Below are 9,769 nucleotides of genomic sequence, written 5' to 3'. Positions count from 1 at the left end.
TTTGTTTGGTTCAAAAATACGATTAAAAATAAAACTTATCTTCAGTAGGATAGATGTGTAGAAATATCCAAATTAAGTAAAAATCATTACTATGTTGTGAACAATGATGTTTCTTTTAAAAAAAAAGATACAGCTGATCTACATATTCAGTTTTCTCAAAAAGTTTTAAATAACATAGTCAAAATTATCTTCTATATTCATTACATTAGAGGTATTAAGCATTAAAAAATAGGTATGTGTTTGTCAGTCGTTTCTGAGTAAAACCTAATCACAAATGCTATAGCAACCATAATAGATGTATTAAAAGTTCATAACATGTTTATAAATTATAAAATGGTATTTGCACCATTTTTTAAAAAATTCATTATTTTAAGGGTACCTGGGTGGCTCAATCAGTTCAGCGTCTGACTGTTGGTTTTGACTCAGGTCATTCATGATCTCATGGGTCATGATTTCAAGGTCTGAATTGGGCTTCAGGCTGACAGTGCAGAGCCTTCTTGGGATTCTCTCCCTCTCTCTTCCCCTGTCTTATTTTCCTTGTCTCTCTCTTGAAATAAAAAAACAAAAACTTGAAAAAATATTTTTAAAACCGTTATTATTTTATGCGACATGTCAGGAGGTGTGAAGAATTGTGATGCTTGCATAAGGAAGAGTAAGATAGTATTAAATGCCAGAAGTTATTAGCTTCACTGTATAGTAACAAAATTGCCAAAGTAGCATCCCCAAGTAAAGGAATTGTTGTGTATGAGGCTGGTATTTTGCCCTAAACAATATAATAGATAAATATCTTGGACAATAACATCAGAAAACTGATAGAGGAGGCAGCTCAAAACCCTCATTTCTCACAAAAATATTTTTTTTTCAAGAGGCACAAACTGTCAGAAACAACTTTGTGAGAATTCTGGAAGGTAGAGATTTACAACAACCAGTGAAACACTGAATCAAGAAAAAAACACTTTGAAAACAATAGGAAAGTTGTGGGTATTTCCATTTGTTCTTGGCCCATCCCACTCCCAGTATGACAACAGCCTTCAATTGGCTGTATACTGTGTCCCCAGTGTCAACCCCTGATTCCTGGTGCTGGAGTATATGTATTTTATTTAGAAATAACTATACATGCTTATGCTAACCTGTCTGAGAACTATCTGAAGGACTAATGCAAGGTACCCAACTTTGTTTTGCCTAACTTGTAACTCAAGCCAGAAGTGAGAGGCATTGCTTATAAAATTCTGGCAGGAAATCTTACAACCTACATAATGTTTAAAATTAAGATTTACACTAGAACAGTTAAGATCTGGGAAGAAAAGTCAGGGTACATTCTTGGAAAAATTAGGATGTTCAAAAACACCTGAGTATATAGGGAAATTTAGAAAGCCACATGCTTGCCCAGGACAATATTTGTACATAGAAAAGACATGAGAAGATTAAGCTTTCACCTGTGCTGAGCCCAAGGCTCAATGTGAACCTGGATAAGTGGTGAAGAAATACCCCAGAAAAAAAGGTAGTCTACACAGACTGAGATATGAGTTTTTTTTTTTTGTTATTGTTTTATTGTGTTGTTTGATTTTGTTTTGTTACTTTCTGTAATTTTTTGTCACTGGTAATTTTGTTTTCTTTTTCTTTTTCTTTTTCTTTTTCTTTTTCTTTTTCTTTTTCTTTTTCTTTTTCTTTTTCTTTTTCTTTTTTTTGCTTTCAAGCTCTTTCCTGTCAAAGACATATCTGTGAAAGCACTTAGCTAAACATAAGAAACCTAGACTTCACGGACAACAAATGACGAAGAATATGGTCTTTGCAAAAAAACAGTTTGGAAAAATCACTAAACAAATGGACCACCTTAGCCTTCCAATATTTTATATAAGCTAAATCATGAGAAAGAGAGAATTTTATTTCTATTGCTACCATATTATACACAAATGTCCAGTTTTCAACAACAAAAAAATGACAAGCCATACAAAGAATTGGGGAACAAAATAGATTGATAGAAATAATCCATGAAGAAGCCCAGACATGAAACCTACTGAGGGGGCGTGGGGGGGGGAGCAACTTTAAAACAACTGTCTTAATTATGTTCAAATGACTAAGGACAAAAAAAACTAAAAAAAAAAAAAGAGAGAGAGAGAGAAAGAAAGAAAGAAAAGGAAAGAAAAAAAGAAAATCAGGAAAACAACATATACACAAAATGAAAATATCAATAAAGACGTAGAAATTATAAAAAGAAAATGAACAGAAATTGTAGAGGTAAAGAATGCAATAACTGAGATGAAAAAAATGGGTAAATGAGTTCAACAACAGATTTGAGCAGGCAGAAGAAAGAATCAGTGAATTTGAAGATAGGACAATTGAATTCACTAAGTTGGAGAAACAGAAAGAAAAAAAAATGAAGGAAGAAAAGTAAACAGAACCTAAGGAACCAATGGGATACCAATAATCAGACCAACATGTATAGTATGAAAGCCCCAGAGAGAAAATAGGAAAAGAGGGAAAATATTTGAAGAAATATGTCTCACATCAGGTGAAGGACATAAATTTACAAGTCTAAGAAGATCAATGAACTCTAAGTGCGATAAATTCAGAGGTCTTTACCTAGACCAATTACAATCAAAGTGTCAGAAGGAATTACAAAGAGAGGAGAGTGAAAGAAGCAGGAGAGAAGCAACTCATAATGCACAATAAAATTAATAGCCAGTTTTTCATCAGAAACCCTGGAAGTCAAGAGGCTGTGATGTGACACATTTAAAGCACTGAAAGAAAATAAAGGTAAACAATTTTGTATCTTGGAAAACTGTCCTTTATAAGTTAGGGAGAAATTATTGACATTCCCAGATAAGCAGAAGCTGAAGTAGTTTATTACCACCAGACAAGAACTCTGAAAGGAATCTTTCTAAGTTGAAATGAAAGAACACTAGACAGTGATGTGAAACTATATGAAGAAATACAGATTTCTGGTAATGGTATATATATGGTCAAATGTAAAAGCCAGTATTACTATAATTTTTCCTTGTAACTGAAATTTTATTTCCTACATGATTTAAAAAGAAAATTCATAAAATACAATTAACAGCCTATGCTATTCAGGTACAAAATATAAGAAGATGTACCTTTTGACAATAAGATAAAGATGGATGCTATAGAGGAGCACAGTTTTTATATGTGATTGCAATTAAGTTTGTATATACCAAATTAGATTGTTATAAATTTAGTATGTTAAATGTAGTCCCCATAGCAATGATAAAGAAAACATCTAAAGAATATACATGAATGGAAATGAAATAGCAATCAAAATGTTTCACTATAAAAATCAACTAACCACAGAAGAAGGCAGTAATAGAGGGAATGAGAGATGTAAGTAATTAAGGAATACAGAAATAAATAGAAAAATGGCAGACAAAAGTCCTTCCTCATCAGCAATTACTTTAAATGTATGTGGTTTAAACTCTTCAATCAAAAGGCAAAGATTTGCAGAATGAGCTAGAAAAACAAAAGATAACTATATGCTTTCTATAAGAGACTCAGTTTAGATCAGACACAAATAGGCTGAGAGTGAAAGATTGAAAAAAAGACATTCCATGCAAATAGTAAGCAAGAGATAGTGAGGAAACTATACTAACAGACTAAATAAAAAACTGTTACAAGAAAAAAATAACACTTTATATATACATAAATATGTGTATATTAGAGAGAGAGAGAGAAACACTCACTTGGGGAAGGATCCACTTTTAAACTCACGTGGTTTGGCAGAATTTCAGTTCCTGCAGGTCTATTTCACTATGGGCCTCAATTCCTAGCTGGCTATTCCCCAAAGACTACCCTAATTTATTGTTAACTGGCCTCACCAATATGTTAACTGGCTTCAAGTCAGCAAGGGAGAGAATATGCTATCAATACAAACTCCTAATCTTATATAACTCAATCATGAAAGTGACATTTCACACTTTTGCTGTATTCTATTATTTAGAAGCAACTTACTAGGCCAGTCTCCATTCAAGGAAAGGGTATTACACAGAGTGTGAATCCCTGGAAGCTGAGATAATTGGGGACCATCTTAGAGACTGCTTGCCACAACCTCTATGATATTTAATACATATAGATTTGTGTAAATGTCACAACAAATAATACAGAAGAGTTCTATCATTCCCCCCAAGTTCTCTAATATTCTCCTTTACAGTCAGAGCCATCACCATACTTAACTCCTGGTAACTGTTGATCAATTATCCATCACTGGAGCTTTGTCTTTTAAAAATGTCAAAAAATGTATGAAATCAAACAGTACTTTTTGAAACCAGCTTATTTCATTCACATAATGCCTTTGAGAGTCATCCAAAGTACTGGTTGTAAAAATAGTCTGTAACTTTTATGTTTTTAGTAGTATTCCATTGCATGGATGTGCCACCATTGTTAATCCATTCACCCTTCAGAAAGCATTTGGATACCTTCTGGTTTGGGGTATTATGTATAGATATGAACATCTGTGTAAACGTTTCATGGAAATATAAATTTTGCATTCTTACCATCAATGTATAAGAGCTGTAATTGTTCTACATCTTCACCAGATACATCTTCACCAGCAGTTGGGATGATAATTTTGTTGTTGTGTTTTGGGTTTTGTTTGCTTGTTTGTATTTAGCCATTCTAATATTTAAGTAGTGGTGTCCTTATGGTTTTCATTTGTATTTATCTAATAGCTAATGCCTCTGAACCTACTTTTGTGTACTTATTTTTATCTTTGATTCCTGTTTGGTAAAGTGTATTTTTAGATTTTTGCCCATGTTTAATTGGGTTGCCTGTTTTCTTCATGCTGAATTTTAACAGTTCTTTACATATTATTTATATAAATCCTTCTTTAGATGTGAATTGCAAATATTTTCCTCAGTCTGAAACCTGGTTTTTTCTTCTCTTTCATGTGGCAAAAATTTGTAACTTTGTTAAAGTTTAATTGATACATTTTTCTTTTATGCATTGTGCTTTGGGTGTCATGTATATGAACTGTTTCCCTAATCCATGTCATGAAGATTTCCTCCTACATTGGTCTCCTAAGAATTTTGTAACTTTTTTGTTTTCTTATACAATTATATGCAGGATGCATTTTATTTTATTAATTTAATTTAATTTAATTTAATTTAATTATGCATTTTAAATTAATTTTTGTATGAGATATCACAGTTAGGTCAAGGTTCTTTTTGCTTTTTCTCTTTTTTGTATATGATAATAGCAAATTATTCCTATACCACTTGTTCAGAAGATTATTCTTTTTTAAATTTATTTTGCACTTCTCAAAAGTCAAATGACCATGTTGTCTGGCTCTATTTTTGGACCTTCTGTTCCATTGATCGATTTCTCTTTGCCTTTGTGAATACCACACTTACTTATTTTCCTAGCTTAAAGGTAAGTCTTAAAATCAGGTAATGATGTGTATTAGTTTCCTATGTCGCTGTGATAAATAGCACAAATTTAGTGGCTTAGAACAATAAGAAGTTATATTTTTAAAGTTTATTTATATATTTTGAGAGAGAGAGAGACAGAGACAGAGACACTGAATGCAGAAAGGACAGAGACAGAGAGGGAGACACAAAATCCCAAGCAGGCTCTACACCATCATCTCAGAGCCATATGCAGGGCTTGAACTCATGAACTGTGAGATCATGACCTGAGTGGGATGCTTAACTGACTGAGCCACCCAGGCATCCCTAAGCTATTATTGTATAGTTCTGCAATTCAAAAGCCCAAAATCAGTCTTACTGAGTTAAAATTACGATTTTGGTAAAACTCTGTTCCTTCTGAAGTTTCCCAGGATTCTGTTTCCTTGCTATTTACAGCTTTTAGAGGCTGCTCACATTCAACAACTTGTGGCCATCCTGCAGCAATGGCACCACACTGACATCTACCTCTGTAGACACATCTTTCTCCGACTTCGATTGTCTTATCTTATAATGATTTTTGGGCCTATCCAGGTAATCCAAAATAATCTTCCCATCTCAAAATCCTTAACTTAGTCACATCAGCAGTCCCTTTTGATGTGTAGGATAACATATTAAAAGGTTTAGGAGATGAAGATGTGGATATATTGGAGGGTCATTTTTCTGAATACTAAATGGTGAGAGAATCTAGTTTATATGATTTCAATTATTTCAAAATTTAAAGGTTTATTTTATAACCCATGATATGGGTCATGTTGAATATGAATAATCTACCTTGAATATGTATGTGCACTTGATGTGAGAACATTTCTTATTTTTATTTTTATGTTTTGACAGAGATAGTATGAGCAGGAGAGAGGGGCAGAGGGAGAGAGAGAGAGAGAGAGAGAGAGAACATCTCAAGTAAGATCCATGCTAAGCATGAAGCCCAAGGCAGGGCTCAATCCCATGACTCTAGGGACATGACTTGAGCTGAAATCAAGAGTGGGATGCTCAACTGACTGAGCCACCCAGGAACCTCAACAGTTTTTTTTAAACACCCTACAGTCTTCAATTAAGGTCATAGATAGTATGATCTAATTCTCTATCTAATTAAAAGAAATAAATAGATGAAATATGTGCCGAAGATTCAGAGTACACTTAACCATGATGAACACTGAGTAAAGTACAGAATTGTTGAATCATTATATTGTACACCTGACAGTAATATAACACTGTATGTTATTATATTTATATATTGCACTCAAATTTAAAAAAAAATCAATATAATGCCTATTGTTTTAGATTATTTTCCAGAAAACATTTACTCTGTCCCCCCACCAAACTTCCATGGAAGACATGTACTTTCCCACAGCATTAATGCTGTACATAGTCACATGTCTTGCTTTGAACTCATGATGAGTGTGTGTATATCCTCACTCTTTGATTTTTTGGTTTGGTCATATGACTTGCTTTGGTGAACTAATGTTAACAGATGCCATATGAACACAGATTTGAACTGTGCTCATTCATTTGAGCTATATACTTTATGCTCCTGTATTTGAACAAAAAGAATATGTTTCAGATTGTCTCTGGCCCAAGGAAGAAAGATGTTGGAGCAGCCCTGACTGCAATTTTCTGATTGTAGACAAGTCTACCCTAAGTCTTCCAAAACCTGGGCTATTCAATAGTTAACACAAAAGTAATAAATTAATAGAAATATATATATTTTAGTCTTTATTTATTTTTGAGAGAGAGAGAGAGAGAGAGAGCACAAGCAGGAGAGGAATAGAGAGGAAGAGACACAGAATCCGAAGCAGGATCCAGGCTCTGAGTGGTCAGCACAGAGCCCAATGTGGGGCTCAAACTCAGGAACGGTGAGATCATGACCTGAACTGAAGTCGGGTGCTTAACCGACTGAGCCACTCAGGCACCCCCGAAATTAATAGAAATATTTATGTGCGATGGAATTTGTGGCTGAGTTCTAATGCAGCATCATTGGGGAAATAATTGACAAATACTATGAATAAATGGAAATTTCATTAATAAGTGTCTTTGAAATTATGTGAAAATATTTTCCGTTCACATATGAAACAGAGTAAGTCTTATGCTAGGACAAATTATACATAGGTTTATCACCCACACAATGTTTTATAGGTCACTTGAAAGTCCTGTGGCATAGTGTTTATCTGTGTAAGCAGTTTGGATACCTACCAAGACTTTTATCATCTTTATTCCACAGTTATTGAATAAAAGAGGAGCTCACAACCATTCTGACAAACAAAAACACTTCTACAAATCTTTAAAGTGTCTTCCTAATGGACAATATAAACCATACATGAAAATCATAGATTTAAATGTATAGTAAACCTAAGAATATAATAAAAGGAGGAACTCAATTTCTAAATATTTGAAAAATAGAGTACAAAGGGTCTCCATAATGAGCAAACAATCTAGAATGCCCTCCAAGTATCAGGTATACTCCTGGGTATCGCAAATATAAAAGGAGAATGCATCAATGAGTTTAAAACTTAGATAACAGAAAGATAACTGTGGAAAATAGGGATTAATTGGAAATGATCTGAGTTAGCAGTCCAACTACATAAACCCAGAAAAACTTCTCATTATTAGTATATATCTCAAAGGGAAATCTTCACAAAGAAGCTACTAAATGTTCCCTGACACACATTTCAATTCTAGACTCATATTGATAATTATATCATAAATCCAAATAACTATCTTAGCAAATGCTCTGGTGTTAATTAAAGTGCACTTAATGGATATATCCAAACCCTCCGTAGTGTTGAAAGAGCCACTTTTCCATGCAGTTAGAACAAACTGCATAATAGAATTTCACTGTAGTCTTTGACTTCTGATACATATGAGGTAGGGGAAGCAGGGCATTTCAGAAAATAAAACTGTAATAAGAAAATAACTATGAAAATACTTAATTCAGGTTAATTGTTTCGACTGCTGAAATAATTCCTGGTCGAACAGACAGGTAAGCTTATGGATCGTTATTCTAAGCATTGAGAGGTCTCATTTAAATTTGATTTATTCCAGTCAAGAGAGCCAAGAATAATACCCTGCAGGATAGGGTAAAGGGTGACAGACAATTTTAAGCACATTTATTAATAGTCTTTTCTTCAATCTTAAAAGTCTTTTTTTTTTTACAAATTAAGATCTCTAAAATTAGATTGCATCTTGCAAATTATGGTTTCTTATATTAGATAAAATACTGTAGTGTGTCAATCTTTACTCATTTAAATAGTCTATTTTAGGTACTCACTTAGATAAAGATCCATTCTTCTGGAATATTCTCTTGTTCCCTAAAAAGACATTTGGCAGACTCAGCACATGCATGAAATTGCAGTGGAAGGAGTGGGGATACCTGGAATCCACAGACAGAGGATCAATTGTTTTCTTCTTTGCCTTCTGACTTCCACATTAGTGCCTTGCTCAGGTTTTTATATAGTTTGTTGGCATCTGCCACTGAAATCTCAAGTGTTGAACCCATGTTTTGTTTATTTGGCTTATTTAGGGCTCAGTGTCTGTCCTTCTGTAATATGTCTGTGCTGCTTTGATGTTGCCTCACAGTGCTGTAGACACATTGCCTTTCAGCCATATTCTCTACTTGATCTATGGGGCAGCTCAGCCCCCATAAAACTGCTGCAGTCTGTTTCCTTTTCTTTGCCATAGAGACTCTCCTGCATGGTGCTGGAGCTCAGCTTTATTGTCTTTAATTTTATGGAGCCTGGGGAAACATATGCATTACTTCCATGCTACATTGAGAATTAAGGTAGATCTGGGAGGTCTAATTCATGCCTTTTCACTGCTGATCTACTAAGTGTTGACAGTATAGCTCTTTGTTTCATCTATGCCCATGGATATAGGTCCACTCTGTAACCCTGGAAGAGACTGCTGCATACAAACCCCTGCCTGCCCCCACCCCATTTTGTTTTGTTTTTTACTTCTCCCATCTGTATATTTGACAGTACTATTCTGGTTCCAAGCACAAAGCAGCAAAAGGAGTCTTAGTGCAAAAATATCTTCTAATCATTTTTGAGGAATAGAGAATCTATCAGATAGATCTGATGATTACCTGTATTTTACAGATGGATACATCTTATTGTCATATACAATTAAATCAAGTAATTAATATTTTTATTCTAAGTTCTTTCTCATTAAGAAACTTTTTGACAATTTCCTTTCACATAAAGTAACCTATTCAGAAAACATTATACTCAAGCATAGTCAAAGAACTAATTTCTTAGGTCCTGTATTCATAATTTAACTTAAAAATATACAGTATATATATAGTATATATACCGTATATACACCCAGGGCTCCTGGGTGGCTCAGTCAGATAAACCTCT

The sequence above is a fragment of the Felis catus genome, chromosome C2, assembly GCF_018350175.1.
Source record: "Felis catus isolate Fca126 chromosome C2, F.catus_Fca126_mat1.0, whole genome shotgun sequence".
In the NCBI taxonomy this organism is placed as follows: Eukaryota; Metazoa; Chordata; class Mammalia; order Carnivora; family Felidae; genus Felis; species Felis catus.
The sequence above is the reverse complement of the archived record's forward strand: the minus strand, read 5'-3'. Positions refer to the sequence as shown.